Genomic DNA, 10,482 nt, shown 5'->3' with positions numbered 1-10,482 from the left:
CAACCAAGTAGAGAGGTCGGCTTTCGGTCTTTTGATCGAGGGATTGTTCGTGGGCGGTTCGCGGGCTCGTTCATCGACTGTCCGAGGGACTCCAAGTACGATCTACACCGACATGTTCTTCTTCTGCTGCAACACGGTAACGATCGTGATCTCAACCCGTTATGCATCTTCATATTGATCTTGAGTGTGCGTAGGTGCGGGATTTTTTTTGTTTTCTACTACATTTCCCAACATTCAATGTCGACGCCAGTGAAAGGTCGCGTCCGTTCTGCGCCGGCGTCAATGCGGAGTGCCCGCTCTCCAGCGGCATGAATGCGGGCAGTTAGCACCAAGCGGGAAGCTTGCATGGGCGAGGGATGGGGTTTTTGGTGGGCCAGGGCGGTCAAACGCGGGCGTGGATGTTGTTCGAACGCCCGCAAAGCCCCCTTCTAGCTTGTCTCCGGTTTGCGAGAGAAAGTGCATTCGGACCATCGAGCGGATCGATAGATGCCAGCGTTGGATGACACAACTTGTCCGGACCGTGCGGTCCGGGCGTATGCGAGCGGTTTGAGGGTCGGCCTTGGAGATGCCCTGAGACCTTGTACAATGCTAGGTACTTAGGAAGATGCTGAAAAAATACTCCCTCCGTTCAATTATGTAAGACGCTTTTTGACACTACATTTTGGGACGGAGGGAGTAAATCATGTTTTTTGAAAGCAGCAATGTCCATTCCTACAATATAGGTGTCTAATGATGCGTTTATCCTCCACAAATAAGCACCAATGCTTAAAAAGATTCACTGATTTAATTTTGTCAAAGCAACTCCAGTAAGCATGTTGTAATGTACAGTGCCTTACTGCATTATTTACCACGTATATGCCCGGGAGATTCAAAGCCTAGCTGTTCCAAAAGTCCTAGCCTGTTTCTACCCGGTTAGTTGACAAAACCAGCACAGTTATATTTTTTTAAAAAGCAGCCACGGCAGTCCGAATCATCCTGAAATGAATTCGATCGATCAGACAATACTATCCAGCTATACATGAGCGTGCAACACTTAGGATTTACCAAAGCGAAACAAAGGAAAGGGCAGCACGCCACCCAGGGGAAGATAACAAAAACTAATGATCACACGCTAGCCACACGCGTACAAAGCCACGACAGTCTGACCAAAATCTCGTACGCGTACGCGTACGGTACGTGTCGACGTCGATGGGAAACAAGATGGAGTGTCCACATTTCAATGCCGTTGGCCTTGGAAACATACGATGGGTTTGTATATGCACTGCCTCCTGAGGTGGATACATGTCACCTGCCTGGATGGCAACGACACTAATCCATGCACGTCCAGTCCATGAAGTTGCACCGCAGCCCGGTGGCGCGTACGCATGCAAAAATCCAAACCCGGAAGCTTCTCACCAAATATACTTCTTACTCATTCGTACAATAGGATTATTCCTTGTTTGATGGCCCTCGCCGGCCAATGTTTACTGCCGATTATAACTTGGACCGCAAGGGAGTGTGCTGGATCCTACGTGAGTCCGCGCGTCTTGTCTACCGGAATTGACGTTTGGACTTTGGCGTTTCTGAGCACCTGCTATGCAGCAGGTCTGCTGGCATATTTCCATGGCATCTTCACCGTCTTGCATGCGCTGCCTTGCTGCCTTGCTGCTGAAGTAATGCTTAGACATGCCTATAATCATTTTATGGCTACTTAACAGCATTGACCAATTAGCATCCATTTGTTCGAAAATGCCGAATGGAGACTGATGGGGGACTTAATTTGAAAACTTCGAAATTCAAACTTTTCAGTTTCTAAAAATTCCCAAAAAAGTACACATATACCTAGGGACATAATGTACATGTATGTAAATTTTCAAGTTGAAATAGTTAAAATAAGATCTACACACACAAAATCCGGGGCTTTTTGGCATATGTAGTGTTCATCCTCAAAGTCCATGATCTTTTTGTGTGCAGCTCACAATTCAAGGTATTTCCTCCTGAAATTTTACATACATACACATTACTTCCTTGTATAGTACTCCCTCTGTCCCATAATATAAAAGTGTTTTTAACACTACACTATTGTCAAAAACGCTCTTATATTATGGGACGGAGGGAGTACATGTGTATTTTTCAGAATTTTTTGAAACTAAAAAGTTTGAATTTGAAATATTTAAAATTAAGGCCTCCATAGAGCTGTGTCTCCAAAATGTCCTACTCCCATTTGTTTGTACATTCTATAAGTTAGTTAATTTTATATGTGTATAGATATAGATGTGTTGATCACTCGGTCTTCAAGGAAATGTTTTTCCAAAGAGAATAGGAGTATTGTACTCCTTGAGATTAATATCTTCCTAATTAGATTTTTTGATGTGGAGAATTGTAATCCATATGAACCTTTTCCAATGATTTACTTGCACTATGCATCGCGGTAAAATTTACATTGATTCTAACCTCTTGGAAAAAAATATTATGTTTTCAGGAATCAAACACCATTTAACCAATTCAAAAGATGTCATGGCATGATAGCCAACCTGTGATTGAATGCTTAGGAGGGCAGTGTTACCCCCGGGCCACCAGGGATCAAACTCTAGGTTTAACACTCTGTGTCTTATAAAGGCGGAATATACTGTTGGGCAACGTAGTAATTTCAAAAAAATTCCTACGCACACGCAAGATCATGGTGATGCATAGCAACGAGAGGGGAGAGTGTGATCTACGTACCCTCGTAGACCGACAGCGGAAGCGTTATGACAACGCGGTTGATGTAGTCGTACGTCTTCACGGCCCGACCGATCAAGCACCGAAACTACGGCACCTCTGAGTTTTAGCACACGTTCAGCTCGATGACGATCCCCGGTTTCCGATCCAGCAAAGTGTCGGGGAAGAGTTCCGTCAGCACGACAGCGTGGTGACGATCTTGATGTTCTACCATCGCAGGGCTTCGCCTAAGCACCGCTACAATATTATCGAGGAGTATGGTGGAAGGGGGCACCGCACACGGCTAAGAAAACGATCACGTGGATCAACTTGTGTGTCTAGGAGTGCCCCCTGCCCCCGTATATAAAGGAGCAAGGGGAGGAGGCCGGCCGGCCCTAGGGCGTGCCAAGGAGGAGTCCTCCTCCTAGTAGGAGTAGGACTCCCCTCTTTCCTACTCCTACTAGGAGGGGGAAAGGAAGGGGGAGAGGGAGAAGGAAAGGGGAGCGCCGCCCCCCTCTCCTAGTCCAATTCGGACCTGAGGGGGAGGGGGCGCGCGGCCCACCCTGGCCGCCCCTCTCTCTCTCCACTAGGGCCCATAAGGCCCATTACTTTTCCCGGGGGGGTTCCGGTAACCCTCCGGCACTCCGGTTTTCTCCGAAATCATCCGGAACACTTCCGGTGTCCGAATATAGCCGTCCAATATATCAATCTTTATGTCTCGACCATTTCGAGATTCCTCGTCATGTCCGTGATCACATCCGGGACTCCGAACTAACTTCGGTACATCAAAACTCATAAACTCATAATATAACTGTCATCGAAACCTTAAGCGTGCGGACCCTGCGGGTTCGAGAACAATGTAGACATGACCGAGACATGTCTCCGGTCAATAACCAATAGCGGAACCTGGATGCTCATATTGGCTCCCACATATTCTACGAAGATCTTTATCGGTCAGACCGCATAACAACATACGTTGTTCCCTTTGTCATCGGTATGTTACTTGCCCGAGATTCGATCGTCGGTATCTCAATACCTAGTTCAATCTCGTTACCGGCAAGTCTCTTTACTCGTTTCGTAATACATCATCTCGCAACTAACTCATAAGTTGCAATGCTTGCAAGGCTTATGTGATGTGCATTACCGAGAGGGCCCAGAGATACCTCTCCGACAATCGGAGTGACAAATCCTAATCTCGAAATAAGCCAACCCAACATTTACCTTTGGAGACACCTGTAGAGCTCCTTTATAATCACCCAGTTACGTTGTGACGTTTGGTAGCACACAAAGTGTTCCTCCGGTAAACGGGAGTTGCATAATCTCATAGTCATAGGAACATGTATAAGTCATGAAGAAAGCAATAGCAACATACTAAACGATCGGGTGCTAAGCTAATGGAATGGGTCATGTCAATCACATCATTGTCCTAATAATGTGATCCCGTTAATCAAATGACAACACATGTCTATGGTTAGGAAACATAACCATCTTTGATTAACGAGCTAGTCAAGTAGAGGCATACTAGTGACGTTTAGTTTGTCTATGTATTCACACAGGTTTTATGTTTCCGGATAATACAATTCTAGCATGAATAATAAACATTTATCATGATATAAGGAAATAAAATAATAACATTATTATTGCCTCTAGGGCATATTTCCTTCAGTCTCCCACTTGCACTAGAGTCAATAATCTAGATTACACAGTAATGATTCTAACACCCATGGAGCTTTGGTGTTGATCATGTTTTGCTCGTGGAAGAGGCTTAGTCAACGGGTCTGCAACATTCAGATCCATATGTATCTTGCAAATCTCTATGTCTCCCACATGGACTAGATCCCGGATGGAATTGAAGCGTCACTTGATGTGCTTGGTTCTCTTGTGAAATCTGGATTCCTTTGCCAAGGCAATTGCACCAGTATTGTCACAAAAGATTTTCATTGGACCCGATGCACTAGGTATGACACCTAGATCGGATATGAACTCCTTCATCCAGACTCCTTCGTTTGCTGATTTCGAAGCAGCTATGTACTCCGCTTCACATGTAGATCCCGCCACAATGCTCTGTTTAGAACTGCACCAACTGACAGCTCCACCGTTTAACGTAAACACGTATCCGGTTTGTGATTTAGAATCGTCCGGATCAGTGTCAAAGCTTGCATCAACGTAACATTTTACGATGAGCTCTTTGTCACCTCCATATATGAGAAACATATCCTTAGTCCTTTTCAAGTATTTCAGGATGTTCTTAACCGCTGTCCAGTGATCCACTCCTGGATTACTTTGGTACCTCCCTGCTAGACTTATAGCAAGACACACATCAGGTCTGGTACACAGCATTGCATACATGATAGAGCCTATGGTTGAAGCATAGGGAACATCTTTCATTTTGTCTCTATCTTCTGCATTGGTCGGGCATTGAGTCTTACTCAATTTCACACCTTGTAACACGGGCAAGAATCCTTTCTTTGCTTGATCCATTTTGAACTTCTTCAAAATTTTGTCAAGGTATGTGCTTTGTGAAAATCCAATTAAGCGTCTTGATCTATCTCTATAGATCTTAATGCCCAATATGTAAGTAGCTTCACCGAGGTCTTTCATTGAAAAACTCTTATTCAAGTATCCCTTTAGGCTATCCAGAAATTCTATATCATTTCCGATTAGTAATATGTCATCTACATATAATATCAGAAATGCTACAGAGCTCCCACTCACTTTCTTGTAAATATAGGCTTCTCCAAAAGTCTGTACAAAACCAAATGCTTTGATCACACTATCAAAGCGTTTATTCCAACTCCGAGAGGCTTGCACCAGTCCATAAATGGATCGCTGGAGCTTGTACACTTTGTTAGCTCCCTTTGGATCGACAAAACCTTCCGGCTGCATCATATACAACTCTTCTTCCAGAAATCCATTCAAGAATGCAGTTTTGACATTCATTTTCCATATTTCATAATCATAAAATGCGGCAATTGCTAACATGATTCGGACAGACTTAAGCATCGCTACGGGTGAGAAGGTCTCATCGTAGTCAATCCCTTGAACTTGTCGAAAACCTTCTGCGACAAGTCGAGCTTTGTAGACAATAACATTACCGTCAGCGTCAGTCTTCTTCTTGAAGATCCATTTATTCTCAATTGCTTGCCGATCTTTGGGCAAGTCAACCAAAGTCCACACTTTGTTCTCATACATAGATCCCATCTCAGATTTCATGGCTTCAAGCCATTTTGCGGAATCTGGGCTCACCATCGCTTCTCCATAGTTCGTAGGTTCATCATGATCTAGTAGCATGACTTCCAGAATAGGATTACCGTACCACTCTGGTGCGGATCTTACTCTGGTTGATCTACAAGGTTCAGTAGTATCTTGTTCTAAAGTTTCATGATCATCATCATTAGCTTCCTCACTAATTGGTGTAGGTGTCACAGAAACCGGTTTCTGTAATGTAATACTTTCCAATAAGGGAGCAGGTATAGTTACCTCATCAATTTCTACTTTCCTCCCACTCACTTCTTTCGAGAGAAACTCCTTCTCTAGAAAGTTTAAGAATTTAGCAACAAAAGTCTTGCCTTCAGATCTGTGATAGAAGGTGTATCCAATAGTTTCCTTTGGATATCCTATGAAGACACATTTCTCCGATTTGGGTTCGAGCTTATCAGGTTGAAGCTTTTTCACATAAGCATCGCAGCCCCAAACTTTCAGAAACGACAACTTTGGTTTCTTGCCAAACCACAATTCATAAGGTGTCGTCTCAACGGATTTTGATGGTGCCCTATTTGACGTGAATGCGGCTGTCTCTAGAGCATAACCCCAAAACGATAGCGGTAAATCAGTAAGAGACATCATAGATCGCACCATATCAAGTAAAGTATGATTACGACGTTCGGACACACCATTACGCTGTGGTGTTCCGGGTGGCGTGAGTTGCGAAACTATTCCGCATTGTTTCAAATGTACACCAAACTCGTAACTCAAATATTCTCCTCCACGATCAGATCGTAGGAATTTTATTTTCTTGTTACGATGATTTTCAACTTCACTCTGAAATTCTTTGCACTTTTCAAATGTTTCAGACTTATGTTTCATTAAGTAGATATACCCATATCTGCTTAAGTCATCTGTGAAAGTGAGAAAATAACGATATCCGCCCACGAGCCTCAACATTCATCGGACCACATACATCTGTATGTATGATTTCCAACAAATCTGTTGCTCTCTCCATAGTACCGGAGAATGGTGTTTTTGTCATCTTACCCATAAGGCACGGTTCGCAAGTACCAAGTGATTCATAATCAAGTGGTTCCAAAAGTCCATCAGTATGGAGTTTCTTCATGCGCTTTATACCGATATGACCTAAACGGCAGTGCCACAAATAAGTTGCACTATCATTATCAACTCTGCATATTTTGGCTTCAACATTATGAATATGTGTGTCACTACTATCGAGATTTAATAAGAATAGACCATTCTTCATGGGTGCATGACCATAAAAGATATTACTCATATAAATAGAACAACCATTATTCTCTGATTTAAATGAATAACCGTCTCGCATCAAACAAGATCCAGATATAATGTTCATGCTCAACGCTGGCACCAAATAACAATTATTTAGGTCTAATACTAATCCTAAAGGTAGATGTAGAGGTAGTGTGCCGACCGCGATCACATCGACTTTGGAACCATTTCCCACGCGCATCGTCACCTCGTCCTTAGCCAATCTTCGCTTAATCCGTAGTCCCTGTTTCGAGTTGCAAATGTTAGCAACAGAACCAGTATCAAATACCCAGGTGCTACTGCGAGCATTTGTAAGGTACACATCAATAACATGTATATCGCATATACCTTTGTTCATCTTGCCATCCTTCTTATCCGCCAAATACTTGGGGCAGTTCCGCTTCCAGTGACCAGTCTGCTTGCAGTAGAAGCACTCAGTTTCAGGCTTAGGTCCAGATTTGGGTTTCTTCTCTTGAGTAGCAACTTGCTTGTTGTTCTTTTTGAAGTTCCCCTTCTTCTTCCCTTTGCCCTTTTTCTTGAAACTAGTGGTCTTGTTGACCATCAACACTTGATGCTCCTTTTTGATTTCTACCTCCGCAGCTTTCAGCATTGCGAAGAGCTCGGGAATAGTCTTATTCATCCCTTGCATATTATAGTTCAACACGAAGCTCTTGTAGCTAGGTGGCAGTGATTGGAGAATTCTGTCAATGACGCAATCATCTGGAAGATTAACTCCCAATTGAATCAAGTGATTATTATACCCAGACATTTTGAGTATATGCTCACTGACAGAACTGTTCTCCTCCATCTTGCAGCTATAGAACTTATTGGAGACCTCATATCTCTCAATCCGGGCATTTGCTTGAAATATTAACTTCAACTCCTGGAACATCTCATACGCTCCATGACGTTCAAAACGTCGTTGAAATCCCGATTCTAAGCCGTAAAGCATGGCACACTGAACTATCGAGTAGTCATCAGCTTTGCTCTGCCAGACGTTCATAACATCTGGTGTTGCTCCAGCAGCAGGCCTGGCACCCAGCGGTGCTTCCAGGACATAATTCTTCTGTGCAGCAATGAGGATAATCCTCAAGTTACAGACCCAGTCCGTGTAATTGCTACCATCATCTTTCATCTTTGTTTTCTCAAGGAACGCATTAAAATTCAACGGAACAACAGCACGGGCCATCTATCTACAATCAAACATAAACAAGCAAGATACTATCAGGTACTAAGTTCATGATAAATTTAAGTTCAATTAATTATATTACTAAAGAACTCCCACTTAGATAGACATCCATCTAATCCTCTAAGTGATTACGTGATCCAAATCAACTAAACCATGTCCGATCATCACGTGAGATGGAGTAGTTTCATTGGTGAACATCACTATGTTGATCATATCTACTATATGATTCACGCTCGACCTTTCGGTCTCCGTGTTCCGAGGCCATATCTGTATATGCTTGGCTCGTCAAGTATAACCTGAGTATTCTGCGTGTGCAACTATTTTGCACCCGTTGTATTTGAACGTAGAGCCTATCACACCCGATCATCACGTGGTGTCTCAGCACGAAGAACTTTCGCAACGGTGCATACTCAGGGAGAACACTTCTTGATAATTAGTGAGAGATCATCTTAAAATGCTACCGTCAAACAAAGCAAGATAAGATGCATAAAAGATAAACATCACATGCAATCAATATAAGTGATATGATATGGCCATCATCATCTTGTGCTTGTGATCTCCATCTTCGAAGCACCGTCATGATCACCATTGTCACCGGCGCGACACCTTGATCATCATCGTAGCATCGTTGTCATCTTGCCAATCTTATGCTTCCACGACTATCGCTGCCGCTTAGTGATAAAGTAAAGCATTACAGCGCAATTGCATTGCATACAATAAAGCGACAACCATATGGCTCCTGCCAGTTGCCGATAACTCGGTTACAAAACATGATCATCTCATACAATAAAATTTAGCATCATGTCTTGACCATATCACATCACAACATGCCCTGCAAAAACAAGTTAGACGTCTTCTACTTTGTTGTTACAAGTTTTACGTGGCTTCTACGGGCTTTAGCAAGAACCAATCTTACCTACGCATCAAAACCACAACAATAGTTTGTCAAGTTGGTGTTGTTTTAACCTTCGCAAGGACCGGGTGTAGCCACACTTGGTTCAACTAAAGATGGAGAAACTGGCACCCGCCAGCCACCTGTGTGCAAAGCACGTCGGTAGAACCAGTCTCGCGTAAGCGTACACGTAATGTCGGTCCGGGCCGCTTCATCCAACAATACCGCCGAACCAAAGTATGACATGCTGGTAAGCAGTATGACTTATATCGCCCACAACTCACTTGTGTTCTACTCGTGCATATAACATCAACACATAAAACCTAGGCTCGGATGCCACTGCTGGGGAACGTAGTAATTTCAAAAAAATTCCTACGCACACGCAAGATCATGGTGATGCATAGCAACGAGAGGGGAGAGTGTGATCTACGTACCCTCGTAGACCGACAGCGGAAGAGTTATGACAACGTGGTTGATGTAGTCGTACGTCTTCACAGCCCGACCGATCAAGCACCAAAACTACGGCACCTCCGAGTTTTAGCACACGTTGAGCTCGATGATGATCCCCGGACTCCGATCCAGCAAAGTGTCGGGGAAGAGTTCCTTCAGCACGACGGCGTGGTGACGATCTTGATGTTCTACTGTCGCAGGGCTTCGCCTAAGCACCGCTACAATATTATCGAGGAGTATGGTGGAAGGGGGCACCGCACACGGCTAAGAAAACGATCACGTGGATCAACTTGTGTGTCTAGGGGTGCCACCTGCCCCCGTATATAAAGGAGCAAGGGGAGGAGGCCGGCCGGCCCTAGGGCGTGCCAAGGAGGAGGAGTCCTCCTCCTAGTAGGAGTAGGACTCCCCTCTTTCCTACTCCTACTAGGAGGGGGAAAGGAAGGGGGAGAGGGAGAAGGAAAGGGGGGCGCCGCCCCCCCTCTCTCTCCACTAGGGCCCATAAGGCCCATTACTTTTCCCGGGGGGGGTTTCGGTAACCCTCCGGCACTCCGGTTTTCTCCGAAATCATCCGGAACACTTCCGGTGTCTGAATATAGCCGTCCAATATATCAATCTTTATGTCTCGACCATTTTGAGATTCCTCGTCATCTCCGTGATCACATCCGGGACTCTGAACTAACTTCGGTACATCAAAACTCATAATATAACTGTCATCGAAACCTTAAGCGTGCGGACCCTACGGGTTCGAGAACAATGTAGACATGATCGAGACATG

The sequence above is a fragment of the Triticum urartu genome, chromosome 7, assembly GCF_003073215.2.
Source record: "Triticum urartu cultivar G1812 chromosome 7, Tu2.1, whole genome shotgun sequence".
Lineage (NCBI taxonomy): Eukaryota > Viridiplantae > Streptophyta > Magnoliopsida > Poales > Poaceae > Triticum > Triticum urartu.
The sequence above is the reverse complement of the archived record's forward strand: the minus strand, read 5'-3'. Positions refer to the sequence as shown.